Source organism: Geotrypetes seraphini, chromosome 5, assembly GCF_902459505.1.
Source record: "Geotrypetes seraphini chromosome 5, aGeoSer1.1, whole genome shotgun sequence".
NCBI classification, from domain to species: Eukaryota; Metazoa; Chordata; class Amphibia; order Gymnophiona; family Dermophiidae; genus Geotrypetes; species Geotrypetes seraphini.
In genome coordinates this window covers 158,237,679-158,253,582 of record NC_047088.1, presented here as the reverse complement: position 1 = coordinate 158,253,582, position 15,904 = coordinate 158,237,679, and positions in this window count along the sequence as shown.

Sequence of the window (15,904 nt, the reverse complement as noted above, 5' to 3'; positions counted from 1 at the left end):
TGTGCAGTGTATTCAGCTCCTGGCCAGTAAAATAGCACTTAGCTAGTTAAGTGCTAATATTCAGTGGTAGATTTCTGCCCTGAACATGCCTACAACCATGTTGCATACAAATATGTCAGAAATCACAACAAGGAAAAAAACCTCAATTCTCCACTTGGGTCCTACCTACATCTCAGCCTCATATCAGCAACACAGAGTACTTTCACATTTGGCTTTCTCCACCTCAGGATCATTTGGCAAATATAGGCATCATCACCTTATAGGCCAGCACTGTTTTGGAACTCTTTGATAACACCAATTGGTGCAATTGCTAATATTGCACCTCAAATACCAGTTTTGGCATTTTGCCACATGGACCATCATTTGTCAGAGACTACTTGACATTTGTTTGATCTGATCTGTTGTATTTGTTTGTATTGTTTTATCATTTTATGATTGATGTTTATAATAAACCTGGTAGCATTCATTTCATCGACTCCACTTATTCTTGCACCTGTGTATGTAAGAGATTTGTTGTTGTGGTGCATACAAGTAGGTGCCTATGTGAAAGAGTAAGGGGTTATCTTCTGCTAATGCTACAATCCCACCTCCATACAGCAGGGGCTGCCAGCTCAAGATTAATTGGACTACATGTCCCAGACTGCAAAGGGCTTTATAGCTCAGTGCTGAGTTACCTTAACAAGATTACCTGCTGAGTCAGGAGGTGGGGTTCAGCAGGGAGGTGTTTATCTGTCACAGAGGAGAATCATTAGAGAGGTCCCAGAGTGAGAGGATCCTGAAGGATAGGGTTACCAGATTTTACTTATGTAAAATCCAGACCCATAGACCCACCCCCAGGCCTGCCCAGTTACGCCCATCCCCGCCCCGTTACTCCCATGCCATTCCCCAGCCTCCATCCTAGCAGATGCCCTTCCCAACGCGATCTGCTTTTTCAAAACCCGGCCAAAGTGCCAGGTTTTGAAAAGCCGTTCAGATGCCCGGACATGTCCGGGTAAATCCGGATTCTGGATGTCTGGTAACCCTAATGAAGAAGAGAAACCTTCCCTAGTGGTGGCTGCATTCAAGCCCTGGGGAGGACTGGAGTGAGAAAATAGCTGAGAACCCATCCAAGAAACCACTAGAGAGGAGAGCTTCTAAGCCAAAAACTCTGTAAACGGAAGTGCTTGTTTAAAGGTGACTGTCCTGTGCTTGTGGTATGGCAGCTGAGCTGAAGCCAGTTGAGATTGTTGTTGGAGAAAAGGGGTTTCTTTCTCCTAGATGTTCTACTATTTAGACTATTTAACAAGTGCTTTAAACCTGAGAGAACTGGGGAAATTGACCAAAACCTGAGGTTGCTGGACTGAATGTGATAAGGCTAACTACCTGAAGTGTACAGGATGCTGCACTAGACACAAGATATAAAAGTTAAAAGCATATCTTGCCTTTCCTAAGTCTATGAGAGAATAGGTTCACGTAGATGTCTCAATGAAACATTTTGTTGCACCTTCTAAAGTGGTTTATGTGTGCTGATTGGGTGAATATGCAGGGTTCCTGGAAAACCCAGCCAGAAATCTCTCACAGTCTACTTTGCCTTAGGACTTGCTTGTACACAGGGAGAGGTGGGTTATTTTGTAGAAGGCATTTTACAAGCATATACTGGCATATAGAACAGGGGAGGAGCAGCCTAATGGTTATTGCAGTGGCCTGAGAACCAGGATCATTGGGTTCAATTCCCACTGCAACTCCCTGTGACTCACCAAACTCTCCATTGCCCCAAACATAAAGGCCCAGATTTTGTAACTGGCACCTTTGTCAGTGGCCACCTTCAAAGCAGCCACCAATCATACAATGGCACCAGGTACAGAACTGTGCCTCTTGCAAAGGTAGGTGCTAGAAATGTAGGCAGGGGTTTTCCAGGTCTATATTTTCAGTGCCTACTTTTACATTACATTACATTAGTGAATTCTATTCCGCCAATACCTTGATTATATTGCAGTAGTCAAGAATAGATAAAATTAATGCGTGAACTAATAATCTAAAAGAAGTAGGGTCAAAGTATTTTTTAATAGAACACAATTTCCATAATGCAAAGAAACATTTCTTAACAAGCATATCGGTATGTTCCCCCAGGGTTAAATGGCGGTCAAATATAACTCCTAAAATTTTAAGAGATGAGACTATTGGATATTCTTGTCCTCTTAAATAAAGAGTTTTATCTGTAATTTTATCGTTAGGACTAGCCAGGAAAAATCTAGAGCAGTGTCCCGCAAACTTTCTCGAGCTGTAGCTCACTAAAGATAGAGGCTGCAACTCGAGGCACCCAGAAGTACGCAGACGTCACTGTGATGATGTCACGCACATGCACGTCACATGCAAAGGCCCTCTAGATGGGCCCAGAGATGTCGGAGGGGGGGGATGGGGGTGCCAGCAGGGAAGAGGGCCAGAGAGAAGGAGAAGCACTGGAGCCCACTGATTGCCTATAGGACGGGCCTCTCGTAGTATAAGTGGTGGTTGGTTGCAGCATTTTGCTAATTTATATTAGATGGATAAGATAATTTGCTTTATACTGTTGCATGCTGGGAATTTTAGATTTCTGGTGGGAATTTTAGATTTCTGGTGGAATATCTGTTGGAAGCACCCTGGAGTAGGCTGGCCAACTCTGTTAGGATGTCAGGGGCATTGCCTGTCAGGATCTTAAAGGCAGTGATGCCTAATTTAGACTTGATCCTTGTGGTAATGGGCAGGCAATGTAGTTTCATATAACAGGGATTTGAGGTTCCAATTTCCATAGTCCGTATATGAGTCTTACTGCTGCATTGTGAGCTACTTGTAGATGCGATAGCAGCGTTTTAGCGCAAAGTCTAATTGAGATAGGGTTAGGGCTTGCACTAAAATTCTGAAAGTGTCTGTTTCAAAGTATTTTCTGATGGATTTTAGCTTTCTTATCACAAGGAAAGATTGCTTTGTTATTGCATTGAATGTCTGGATTTCTGGAGTCAGTTAACACATAGCCAGTATAGTGCGATATTCAGCATTAACTGGCTATGATTTACCACATAAAGATAGGACTGACTTTTATGTGGTCCTATTTATGCAGTTAACTAGGCTGGTTAAGAGCTGAATATTGGCACTTAACTGTCCATGTGCCAATTCCGTCATCGGAACTTTCCCAAAATAGCCGGTTTTGATTTCAATGTTGACCAGTTGTTTTCAGTGCACTAACCAATAAAGTGTCATAAACCATTTCTGACCAGTTAGATTGCATTGAATATTGACTCTCAAATGTTTACCAAGACTTTTAACTATATACCCAGATATTCAGTATCAGACCATATTCGGTTGCTGATGCCTATATATCCTAATATAGGGTGGTCATCAGAAGTTATTCAGTAATAATGATATTCAGTGTCGGCATCTGGATAACTTCTGGCTCTAGACTCAGACTGACTTGACACTAAAGCCCAGATTCTGTAACCGGTGCCATTGTTGACAGCTGCCTTAAAAGCAGCCAATGATCACGTGTCAATTATGCGATGGTGCCGGGTACAGAATCTTGCCTCCGGCAAAAGTAGGCACCAGAAATGTAGGCCAGGGGTTTTCAGGCCTACATTTCTGGCTCTTACCTTTGAAATGAATCGCGCCTCTGTAGGTGCTTTGGGCCGCATAATGCCACTTCCAGCATTATCCACATCCACAATGGCATTAGGCATCCTAAATTGCCCCCAAACCCTCCCACAATTTTCCTCAGCAGTAGGGATCACCCGCGAACCCCCTGCCTGCAAGCATCGTGGCAGGATGCCCAGTTCCTCTTACACACCCATGCAAACCCAGCCCCAATCTTCGTCAGCAGGACAGATGCCCAATCTCTCCTGCTGATACTCCTGACTCCCCCCCTCAATCTTCCCCGGCTGGAGGGATGCCCAATCCCTCCTGCCACGATCCCCCGTGAAACTACTCCTGCAAGTATCACGGCAGGAGGGATGCCCAATCCCACCTGCCGACACCCCCACCCTCAAAAAGTTTTGCTGGCAGGAGGGATGCCCAGTCCCTCCTGCCGACACCCCCCCACCCCTGAAAGTTCGCTGGCAGGAAGGGTACCCTGACCCTCCTGCCGACACCCCCACTCACCCATGAAATTTCACTGACAGGAGGGATACCCTTTCCCTCCTGCCAACACTGCCCACCCTCCAAAAACTTTGCCCCCACCCCCACGAGAATGCACTGGGAGATGGGCCTAAGATTCCAGTTGGCCCAGGTGCCTAAGGCCCCTCCCAGGTAGGGTTTGGAGGGGTCCCGATGGGAGTGGGGGGTCCAGATTGGGGTGGGGGTAAATGCTCAGGGGTGGGGGGTGTCAGCATGAGGGACTTGGCATCCCTTCTGTCAGCGAACATTCGGGCAGGATTCACAGGTGTCAGCAGGAGGAACTGGGTATCCTTCCTGACAAGATGCTTGCAGGGGGGGGTTCATGGGGGATCATGGCAGGAGAGGAATAGAACAGGCTTTAAACTAAGAAGAAGGGGAAAGCCGACAGTCGACCAAGCGTCGACGATTCGGAAGAAGGTATCCCATGAAGATACTAAAGGAAAAAAGGCTGGGAAGAAACAATGATCAAATTACAGGAGTTGACTAATACAGAAGAGGAGGTTAGAAGTATTGTAGCACAAGAGAATAAACTAAAGACCGAAGCACAGGGAAAGGAAATGAAGACAAGAAAATACCAGGATCTAAATTGCATATATACTAATGCAAGGAGCCTAAGAAACAAAATGGGGGAATTGGAATCCATGGCCAATGCAGAAGACATAGACATCATTGGAGTCTCTGAAACGTGGTGGAATGAAGAAAACAAATGGGATACAGCACTGCCAGGGTACAAGCTCTATCGCCAGGACAGGTCAGGACAGAAAAGAGGTGGAATAGCCCTATACATAAAAGAAAGCATACAATCGACAAAAATGGACAAAGCAGAGACGACCAACAACCTGGAATCGTTATGGGTTAAAATACTGGGAAGGAAAGGGCCAGAAATAAAGATGGGTCTATACTATATTCCACCCGGGCAAACCAGAGATATAGATGAAGAAATGGAAGACGAGATGAAGCGTGAATGCAAAAGCGGTAACACGGTTTTTATGGGAGACTTCAACTATCCTGGGATAGATTGGAGACTTGGAAGCTCAAAATGCGCTAGGGAGACAGAATTCCTAGAGGCTATACAAGATTGCTTCATGGAGCAGCTTGTAAGAGACCCGACGAGAGGAAATGCCACTCTGGATCTAATCCTAAACGGGTTAAAGGGACCTGCAAAGGAAGTGGAAATAGTAGGACCGTTGGGAAACAGCGATCATAATATGATCAAGTTCAAGGTCGAAGTAGGAATACCGAAAGGAAATAGAACCATAGAGACAACTTTCAACTTCAGGAAAGGAAACTATGAAGCAATGAGGAAAATGGTAAGGAAGAAACTTAGGAACACTTCCAGAAAATGGCAAATGGTAGAACATGCCTGGTCTTTTTTCAAGGACACTGTGAGCGAGGCGCAAAATCTGTATATCCCCAGATTCAGAAAGGGGTGCAAAAAGAGTCGAACAAAAGACCCGGCGTGGATAACTAAAATAGTGAAGGAAGCGATAGGCAATAAGAAATATTCATTCAGGAAATGGAAAAAGGACAAAACTGAGGACAACTGGAAAGAGCACAGGAAGTATCAAAAAGAATGTCACCGTGTGGTTCGAAAAGCCAAAAGAGAGTATGAAGAGAGGCTAGCCAGGGAAGCTCGAAATTTCAAACCGTTCTTTAGATATGTTAAAGGGAAGCTACCAGCCAGGGAGGAGGTGGGACCGCTGGATGATGGAGACAGGAAGGGAGTGGTGAAGGAAGAGAAAGAAGTAGTAGAAAGACTTAACATGTTCTTTTCGTCTGTATTTACAAATGAAGACACATCCAACATACCGGAACCTGAGCAAATCTTCAAGGGAGATCAAGCAGAAAAATTAACATCCATGGAAGTGAGCCTGGAAGACGTACGCAGGCAGCTAGAAAAACTAAAAACTGACAAATCCCCGGGTCCGGACGGAATCCATCCAAGGGTTCTGAAGGAACTAAAACATGAGATAGCGGAACTACTGCAGCAAATTTGCAATCTATCCCTGAAAACAGGCGTGATCCCAGAGGACTGGAAGATAGCCAATGTTACGCCCATCTTTAAAAAGGGATCAAGAGGTGACCCGGGCAACTACAGACCGGTGAGTCTGACCTCGGTTCCAGGGAAAATGGTGGAAGCACTTATAAAGGACAACATTGATGAACATTTTGAAAGAAACAAACTTCTGACAACCAGTCAACATGGTTTCAGCAAGGGGAGATCATGCCTAACTAACTTATTGCACTTCTTCGAAGGAATTAACAAACGGATGGACAGAGGTGACCCCATAGACATCATATATCTAGACTTCCAAAAAGCCTTTGACAAAGTACCCCACGAACGCCTACTTCGGAAACTGAAGAACCATGGGGTGGAGGGAGATGTACATAGATGGATCAGAAACTGGTTGGCGGTTAGGAAACAGAGGGTGGGAGTGAAGGGCCACTACTCGGACTGGAGGAGGGTCACGAGTGGTGTCCCGCAGGGCTCGGTGCTTGGGCCGTTGCTATTTAATATATTCATAAATGATCTAGAAACAGGGACGAAGTGTGAGATAATAAAATTTGCGGACGACACCAAACTATTTAGTGGAGCTCGGACTAAAGAGGACTGCGAAGAATTGCAAAGAGACTTGAACAAACTAGGGGAATGGGCGACGAGATGGCAGATGAAGTTCAACGTTGAGAAATGTAAAGTACTACATGTGGGAAGCAGAAACCCGAGGTGCAGCTATACGATGGGAGGGATATTACTGAAGGAGAGTACCCAAGAAAGGGACTTGGGGGTAATGGTGAACATGACAATGAAGCCGACGGCACAGTGCGCAGCGGCCGCTAAGAAGGCAAATAGAATGCTAGGCATAATCAAGAAGGGTATTACAACCAGAACCAAAGAAGTTATCCTGCCGTTGTATCGGGCGATGGTGCATCCTCATATGGAGTACTGCGTCCAATATTGGTCGCCGTACCTTAAGAATGATATGGCGTTACTCGAGAGGGTTCAGAGAAGAGCTACACGTCTGATAAAAGGGATAGAAAACCTTTCATACGCTGAGAGATTAGAAAAAATGGGACTCTTTTCCCAGGAGAAGAGGAGACTTAGAGGGGATATGATAGAGACTTACAAGATCATGAAAGGCATAGAGAGAGTAGAGAGGGACAGATTCTTCAAACTTTCGAATAATAAAAGAACAAGAGGGCACTCGGAAAAGTTGAAAGGGGACAGATTCAGAACGAATGCTAGGAAGTTCTTCTTTACCCAGCGTGTGGTGGACACCTGGAATGCGCTTCCAGAGGACGTAATAGGGCAGAGTACGGTACTGGGGTTCAAGAAAGGATTGGACAATTTCCTGCTGGAAAAGGGGATAGAGGGGTATAGATAGAGGATTACAGTCCAGGTCCTGGACCTGTTGGGCCACCGCGTGTGCGGACTGCTGGGCACGATGGACCTCTGGTCTGACCCAGTGGAGGCACTGCTTATGTTCTTATGTTCACAAAAAGGTTTGTCGCCCTTACAATAACTCCTTTCAGTTTTGCCCACCGCAAGGTACAAGCGGAATAGAAATCAGTAATGTAATGTAATGTAATGTAATGTAATTTCCACTCCTTCCAGATGTTCTCATCCAGACAACAATTCCTTGATGTAAACCCCCCATCCAAACAAAGTTAGTTTTGTAAAAGTTTAGAACCTTTGCTTTTGAATGAGCCCTCTCTATACACATCTTAATATTAAACTGTACCATGCAGTGATCACTGGATGCCAGATGATCACTTTCCCCGTTTGCAAGCACTAAGTCCAGTATGACCCCCATCCCAAGTGGGTTCCATTATCAACTGCTGAACAGTTTTCCTTGTAGAGAATCCAGGATCTCCCTACTTCTAGAAGACCCCGCAATAGGGATACCCCAATCAACATATGTCATGTTAAAATCACCTATTAGCAAGACATCCCCTTTTTTAGATATATTTTGAAAGTCTACTATTAAATCTTCATCTACTTCTTCCGTCTGTGAAGGAGGCCTGTATATCACACCAATGTAAATATATTCACCATTCCCTCTTTCCAAATTGATCCACAGTGCCTCTTCCTTGCCCTGCAGATCCTGCAATTGTGTGGCTTTAATATGATCTTTAACATATAACACTACTCCCCTTCCTTTTCTACCTACCCTGACTTTCCTGAACATATTATAGCCCGGTATAACTACATCCCAGTCATGGTTCTCCATCAACCACATCTCCGTGATCACCACTATATCCAACTCCTCTTCTTCCATCCAGAATCTTGTTTCCCATACTTCAAACATTAGTATATACTGCTTTCCAAACATTGCCCCCTTTTCCCATCCATGTAGAGGTACTCAGTGATTTACTTACCTGAGGGCTTATACTCACCCAGGAGCTTTGATCACCCTGTCCCATCACTTCTAGTTTAAATCCCTCTTCAGTAGATTAGCCAGCCTGCCAGCAAAGACACTTTTTCCCTTCTTTAATAGATGCATACCATCCCTGCTCAGCAGCCCTTGGAAAATCACCCCATGGTCCAGGAAACCAAAATGCTCTTGACGACACCATCCACATAGGCACGAATTCATCTCCAGGATGCAAGCTTCTCTACCCTGGCCTTTACCCTCGACAGGGAGGATGGACGAGAATACCACCTGCGCACCTGACTGCTTCACCTTCTCTCCCAGAGCCAAAGTCACTTTTGACACATTCGCAGGGGTACCTGGCAGTATCATTAGTGCCAAAGTGGATGAGCAGCATCGGATAGTAGTCATCAGGTTTGATGAGTCTCAGCAAGCTCTCTGTAACATCTTGGATTTTGGCACCAGGTATTCAGCATACCTCTTGTGACATCGTCTGGTCTGCAGATGGACGCTTCTGTACTCCTCAAAAGTGAATCGCCAACTACCATTACCTTAAGCCTCCTAGTGGTCAAAGATCCAGTAATTTTTTGGATCTCTAGCTTTGGTCCTTCTTCTCCTTGGGATGCTCTCATCTCCTCCACTTTCAGCACAGCATACCGGTTCTTCAGTTCAAGGGCAGGGGTTGAGTACCAATCTTGCAGTGTTCCGTAATCTAAGTCCAGCTGCCTTCCCTCAGCATAGCCTCTTCTTCCCCACTGCTGGAAATCTTTGACGTCTCATGAACCATTTCATCGATGTACCTCTCATTTTCATGGATGATTCTTATTTTTGCCATCTCGTCTCTCAGTTCTTTTACTTCCTTCATGAGGGATTTAAGCTGAAGACAGCTTGTACATGGAACTACCCCCTATGCCTGGGTAACATTTTCTGTCTGCACAGAGACAGAAGTTGTAACCTGAACAGCTTTGGTAATATGATGTTTCCCAGCCATACTGTGGTGCAGAAGTACTTACACCTGGAAGAAAAAAAGAAAGGACAGAAAAATCCTACCAAAGTAATTCTTTGTCCTGGTTGGATGGAGAGCCTATAAATCAAAAAGCTCTGCCTCGGAGTGGGTGGGAGATAATTAAACTAACACCAGAGCCTTTCCTCAACAGCTATTTGTGCCCTAATCTGATGATATGCCCTGAAATGCAACCTAAATTATTAATCTAAACTAAACTAAACCTTACGTTTGTATACTGCATCATCTTCATAAAGATAGAGTTTGGCACGGTTTACAGGTAAATTCAATAAATGAAGGAAGGACATAATAAGAAATTACAGGTTATGAAGAGGATAGCTAGCTTTACATTTTAAATAGATAGCTTTATGTTTTGGAGAAAAGCCAGGTTTTCAGATGCTTTCGGAATAATTGGAATGAGCCTAGGTTCCGCAGCGGGGCAGGGAAGTTATTCCAAATCTCAGTGAATTTGAAAAAAAGGGATTTCCCTAATTTATCTGCATACATGACGCCTTTTAACGAGGGGAAAGATAGTTTGAGTTTGTGGGAGGATCTGGTAGTGTCAGGTCTTGAAGAATTCCAGGATAGTGGATTTAGGGGATGAAGAATGCCATGTAGGATCTTGAATATTAGGCAGGTACATTTAAAGTGAATCCTAGAAATCACCGGAAGCCATGAAGTTTTGACAGAAGTGGGGAAACATGGTCAAATTTGGTTTTTGCGAAGATCAACCTAGCTGCAGTGTTCTGGATTCGCTGAAGTCTTTGAAGATTTTTATTGGTTAGACTTAGATCGATGGAATTACAATAGTCCAGTCTGGAAAGAATGATTGATTGTACAAGGACAGCAAAATGTTGTTGGTGGAAGCAGGATCTCACTTTCCTCAACATGTGAAGACTAAAAAAACATTTTTTTACCAGAGAGTTGAGATGATCATTAAAGGAAAGTGTAGAGTCAATAATGATGCCCAAAACTTTGCTTGAGAATTCGATCTGCAGTGTGGGACCAGAAGATAGTGGAATGAGCGTGGGTAACTGATCTAATTTTGGGCCAAGCCAGAGTAGTTTTGTTTTGGACTCATTCAGCTTCATTTGTACAAATAAGGCCCAGGACTGGAGTTTCGTTATGCAAGCTGTTATATTTTCGGTGAGGTTAGTGAGGTTCAAATCTATCTCAAGAAGGACAAGGATGTCATCTGCATATGTAAATAGAGTTTCAAAGAGAGATAGATAGAAGAATTTCAAAGAAGACATATAAATGTTGAAAAGAATAGGGGACAGAGGTGATCCTTGGGGAACACCACATAGCGGTCTCCAAGGAGAAGACATATTTCCATTCATGTTAACAGTGTAAGAGTGGGATTGTAAAAATTTTGAGAACCAGTCTAAGACTGTGGAATCAATGCCTATCTCAGAAAGTTGGTAAATTAGGATATCATGGTGGACAACATCAAAGGCTGCAGATAGATCAAATTGTAGTAGGATAGCAAACTTATTACGAGATTGAAGCTGTTGGATCTTTGAGATTAAAGAGGCCAGCAGGGATTCAGTGCTGAAATTGGGTCTGAAGCCATATTAGCAAGGTAATAGAATGGAGAATCTCTTTAAGTAAGATGAGAGCTGAGTGGATATAATAGCCTCAGCATTTTGGTCAGGAGAGGAATATTTGTTATAGGATGATAGCTGGAAGGGGAGGTAGGGTCTAGATCAGCTTTTTTCAGAAGTGGGGTCAGGGCAATATGTCCCATTTGTACGGAAAATAGGCCAGATAGTAAGACTGAGTTGATCAATCTGGTGAGAAATGAAATAGCCTGCGCGGGAATTTTCTTATAAAGGTAGGAAAGGCACATTTGCAGGATCTTAATTTGTGGCACAGTTTAGAGACCTGGGCTTCGGATACATGCTCAAAGACTGTCCAGGATCTGTCTACTGGGATAGGGTTAGTGTTGCTGGGCACCAGAGAATTGTAAGTGACTGCTGATGGAAAAGAGCTTCTTATAGTAGCAACCTTTTAATTAAAGAATTTTGCTAGGTCATCCACTGCTAGAGAGGAGGGGAGAATAGAGGAATCATTTTTAGAAGTTAAGGAGCGCCAGGTGTTAAACAATGTGCTGCTCTGGTTATTGGATCTGGTGATTTTGTCACCATAAAAATTCTTCCTTGCTTTTTTTAGTACTGTATTGTAGAACTTGATACTGTCCCTCCAGAACTGTCTATCTGCGAGGGATTTTGATTTTTTTTCCATTTACGCTCTAGTACACGACATTTCTGCTTTAGTTCTCTGTGGTACGGAAGATACCACGGGGCCTTAAGGGAGTAGGAGGCTGTTTCAGTAGATAGAGGCTAAAATTCTGTTTTGTATTAAACCCTAACAGACTCTAAAGGTTATACTATTGCCTGACTGATTTTGCTGAGCTAAAAAAAGAGAACTACAAACATATAACCTACTAAAATCTAAGTTTACCTTTCCCAAGTTTTAATACCACCTGACAAGATGTTCCAATGGATGTTTGTTTTTTTCTCTCAGCAGAGCAAATCCTCTCAGTACCTCTTCAGGTGTGAGGAACAGGGTGAGTTTCCGGATCAGGTGAGAGGGTTTGCGGATTAGGTGTTTCAGGTTTGTGCAGATTGTCTTTGTTAAGATCAGCTGGAGGAATGTGAAGAGTAATTTAGGAGTAGTATAAGAGTAATTTGAGCCTAGGGATGGATGGACTGTGGGGTGGGTGGGTGGGCAGAGGCAAAAAGTAGTTCACAGGTTGCTACAATCTCTCTCTTAGAACCAGGCTTACTGAGGGCTAGGACATTCCTCCCCTCAAGGGTCACCTGTGGAATCTGATCTGTTAAGAAAGTCCTCAGTTTCTAGCAATGGTCTAAAGAATCAGTTTTCACCTCGTTGCCATTTTTGCTATGCTGTCCAAGGTCCATAATCCTGTGCTACGACTAACAACCTTTGTTTTTAGTTTTAAGCTCACCATTTATTGATCATTTCAGTGTCATGTTTTGATTAATTCTGATTTCCAATGTAACACTCTGTATTTGTGCTTTAACCAATTGTTTTTCCTCATTTTCTGGTCTAACTCTTTAAATAGAGTTTGTTTTTTTCCCTTTTTTTGGCAAATTCTCTTGCCTCCTTCCCCACATGTGCTGATAAATTCTTATTTATTCCTCCTACTTGTTGGAATGTCTGCTCAGGCTCAAGGATGGAAACCAATTTTGGCTGTTCACTTTCTCGCTGTTGGGATCTGTTGGTGTTAAGCACAGCTGGTGGCTATTCATGACATGTGTTGTTAATCTAATCTAATCTTCAGTTTATATACCGGGTCATCTCCCAATGGAGCTTGACTTGGTTCACATATAATTAAGACTAGAGTACATAGCAAAAAAAAGCATAAGAGAAATAAGAACTATAATTAAAAACTAGAATACATAGTAAAAAGCATGAGAGAAATAAGAACTATAGTATTATCATTTCGTTGAGACTAGTTAAACCATTTAAAAATTGCGAGAATAACATAGGTATCAGGGATTTACGAAATAATTGCAGCTGGCCTAAAAGCCTAATGGAGTCAGGAAGTTCATTCCAGATCTCTACAAATTTGAAAACAAAAGATCGACTGCGCTTCCCGGTAGATTTAATTCCCTTAAAGGAAGGGAAGGATAGCTTATATCTTTGTGTATTTCTCAAATGGCAAAGTTTAAGGGTATTCCAACATAAGGGATCAAAAGGATCAAATATTCCGTAGAGAAGCTTGAAGATTATGCATGCACATTTAAACTGGATCCTAAAGTGGAGAGGATGCGGTATATAAACTTAAGGTTTAGTTTAGTTTAGTTTAAAGTGAACTGGGAGCCAGTGAACATAAGAACATAGGAATTGCTTCTGCTATGTCAGACCAGTGGTCCATCGTGCCCAGCAGTCCGCTCACGCGGCAGCCCTTAGATCAAAGAGAAGTTCCCTAACTGAGACTCAACAAAGGGGAAACATGATCATACTTTTGTTTCCCATAGATGAGCTTAGCTGCAGTGTTCTATATTAACTGAAGTTGTTTTAGACTGCCTTGCTTAATGCCCAGATAAACTGAGATACAGTAATCTAGCTATGCAAGCACAATGGATTGTATCAACACCCAGGACACTAGATGAAAAATCCATATGTAGTGAAATACCTGTTTTCAGTATGACAGAAGGGAGGTTTTCTAATCTTGGCCCAACCCAAAGCAATTTGGTTTTAGCAGCGTTCAATTTCATTTGAATAGTGGTCCCATTGTTTCAAAAATATGTACCCAGAGATACCTATCAGTTTTAAATGGAGTCCCCCTTGTATTCAGCACTATTTAACCAGTCAGACATGGCCGCTGTGGTAGACAGCAAAAATACTGCCCACTGCTAAATGAATATTGAGCTTATTAAGTTCATTTTTATTTGATATACTGCCACAGCTTCATTCGTGGTACATGGGCTTGTTGTGCCACTGGGCCTTGCACACATCTGAGAAGTGGAAAGCTATTCCGTCGGTAGTTTTAATACCAGTAGAGCCTCCCAAGGTGGGCAGGTTTTGGCAAAGATGTCAGACTAACGATGCACCACCCAGGTGGTGGTGTAAGGGGATCAACGAATACTAGGGAAGTGTGTGTAGGGTTTTATACTTTGTCTCTGCAGTGGTCACTTTGAATATCTTTTTGACACTTATACCTATTTTTACATTGTCTAACTCACAATGTTTAAGTTTCATCCAGGAGGTCTGGTAAAACATTTGCTTATCCCTGCAGGATGACTAAGGACTCCTTTTACTAAGCTGCGTTAGCATTTTTAGTGCATACTGCAGATTAGCGCATGCTGCCTCCTGCGCTATGCGCCAAGAACTACCGCCAGCTCAATGCGTCTAGCGTGTGTGGCAATTCTGCACACGCTAAGCGCAAGCTAAAACCACTATTGCAGCTTAGTAAGTATGCTCACAGTTTTGGCTGTGAGCACGTAACACTGGCTGAGCCAGATGTGAAGGAGGAAGGAGGTAAGGGTTAAAGTTTAGTGGGCTGTGGGAGGAGGGAAGGGAAGAATAGGGAGGTAGGGGATGCTGATGACATTCAGCTTATACATCAGCTAGACTATAATAATTCCGACGAAATAACATCCGTCAACAGGAAACTAGAACTTGTCCATCAATGGCTCGAGACTAACCGAGTATCCTTGAATATAGAAAAAACCAAGGTTATGTTTTTCCCATGGAAGGATGATCAAATGCTCCTGTTTCCTATCATTATTAAAGGTTCAACTTTGCAATCAACAAGTAGCATTAAGATCCTTGGGGTTATCTTTGATAGTAAATTCACTTTCCACGAACATATCAGTAGTATTGTTAGATCCACATTTTTTAGTCTACGGCAAATTCGCTCAGTTTCAAAATTTTTATACCCCAAATCTCTAAATATTTTAATTCACTCATTAGTAATTTCCAAAATAGATTATTGAAACGCTTTGTTCAAAGGTATTGCTTTAAAAGAAATCCGTCGATTATAGATTATACAAAATGCCTCAATAAAACTCATAAAAAAAGCAAAAAAATTTGATCATGTTACTCCATTACTTAGGGAAGCACATTGGCTTCCTGTAGCTCATCGAATAACTTACAAATTAAGCCTATTAGCTTTTAAATGTCTTCTATGCAAATCTCCTTCCTTTATTTACAGAGTTTTGATTCCCTATACTCCACTTAGATCACTTAGATCCATCGATCAACATCTTCTGACAGTTCCTTCTCTTAAAACTATAAATACACGGCGAAATTCAATCTTTTCTGTCACAGCACCCCAAACTTGGAATTCACTCCCAATCAATATTCGAGAAGAATCTGAATTGGTTCGATTTAAAAGCAAGCTTAAATGCTTTCTTTTTAAAGATGCATTTGACGGCTGAGAAAACTAGAACGTACGATTTGACTTGGGCTTTTTACAGATCCCTGTGTATTTAATTCTCTTGCTTTTTTTTAAATTTACCTCCCTAATGTTGTTGACCTTATATGTTCCCTTTAACTATCCTAAAAAATTGTATTTCTTTTCCTTCTCCTTTCCCCTTGTTTCACCCGTTTGTTTAAAGCTTTTAATTATATTGTCAGTCTCCCTTTATTATCGTAAGTTTATATAATTATACTATGTTGAATAAGTGATTAATCAAATATGGAATAAACTTGGAACTTGGAAACTTGGATAGGCATGAAAGGATTAGCGGGATTGGAGGGGTAGTGGGTAGTGGGAGGGAATTGTTGAGGAACAGTGAGCCGGGATTGGTGGGAGGTACTGTGAGGAGAGGGGACTTTATAGAGTATTTTTTGGCGGTTCGCAGTATTTTGGGTTGGGAGGGAGGTTGGTAGGGTGAGGGTTGTTGAAGGACAAAGTTCCCGCCCTTCTCCCCCT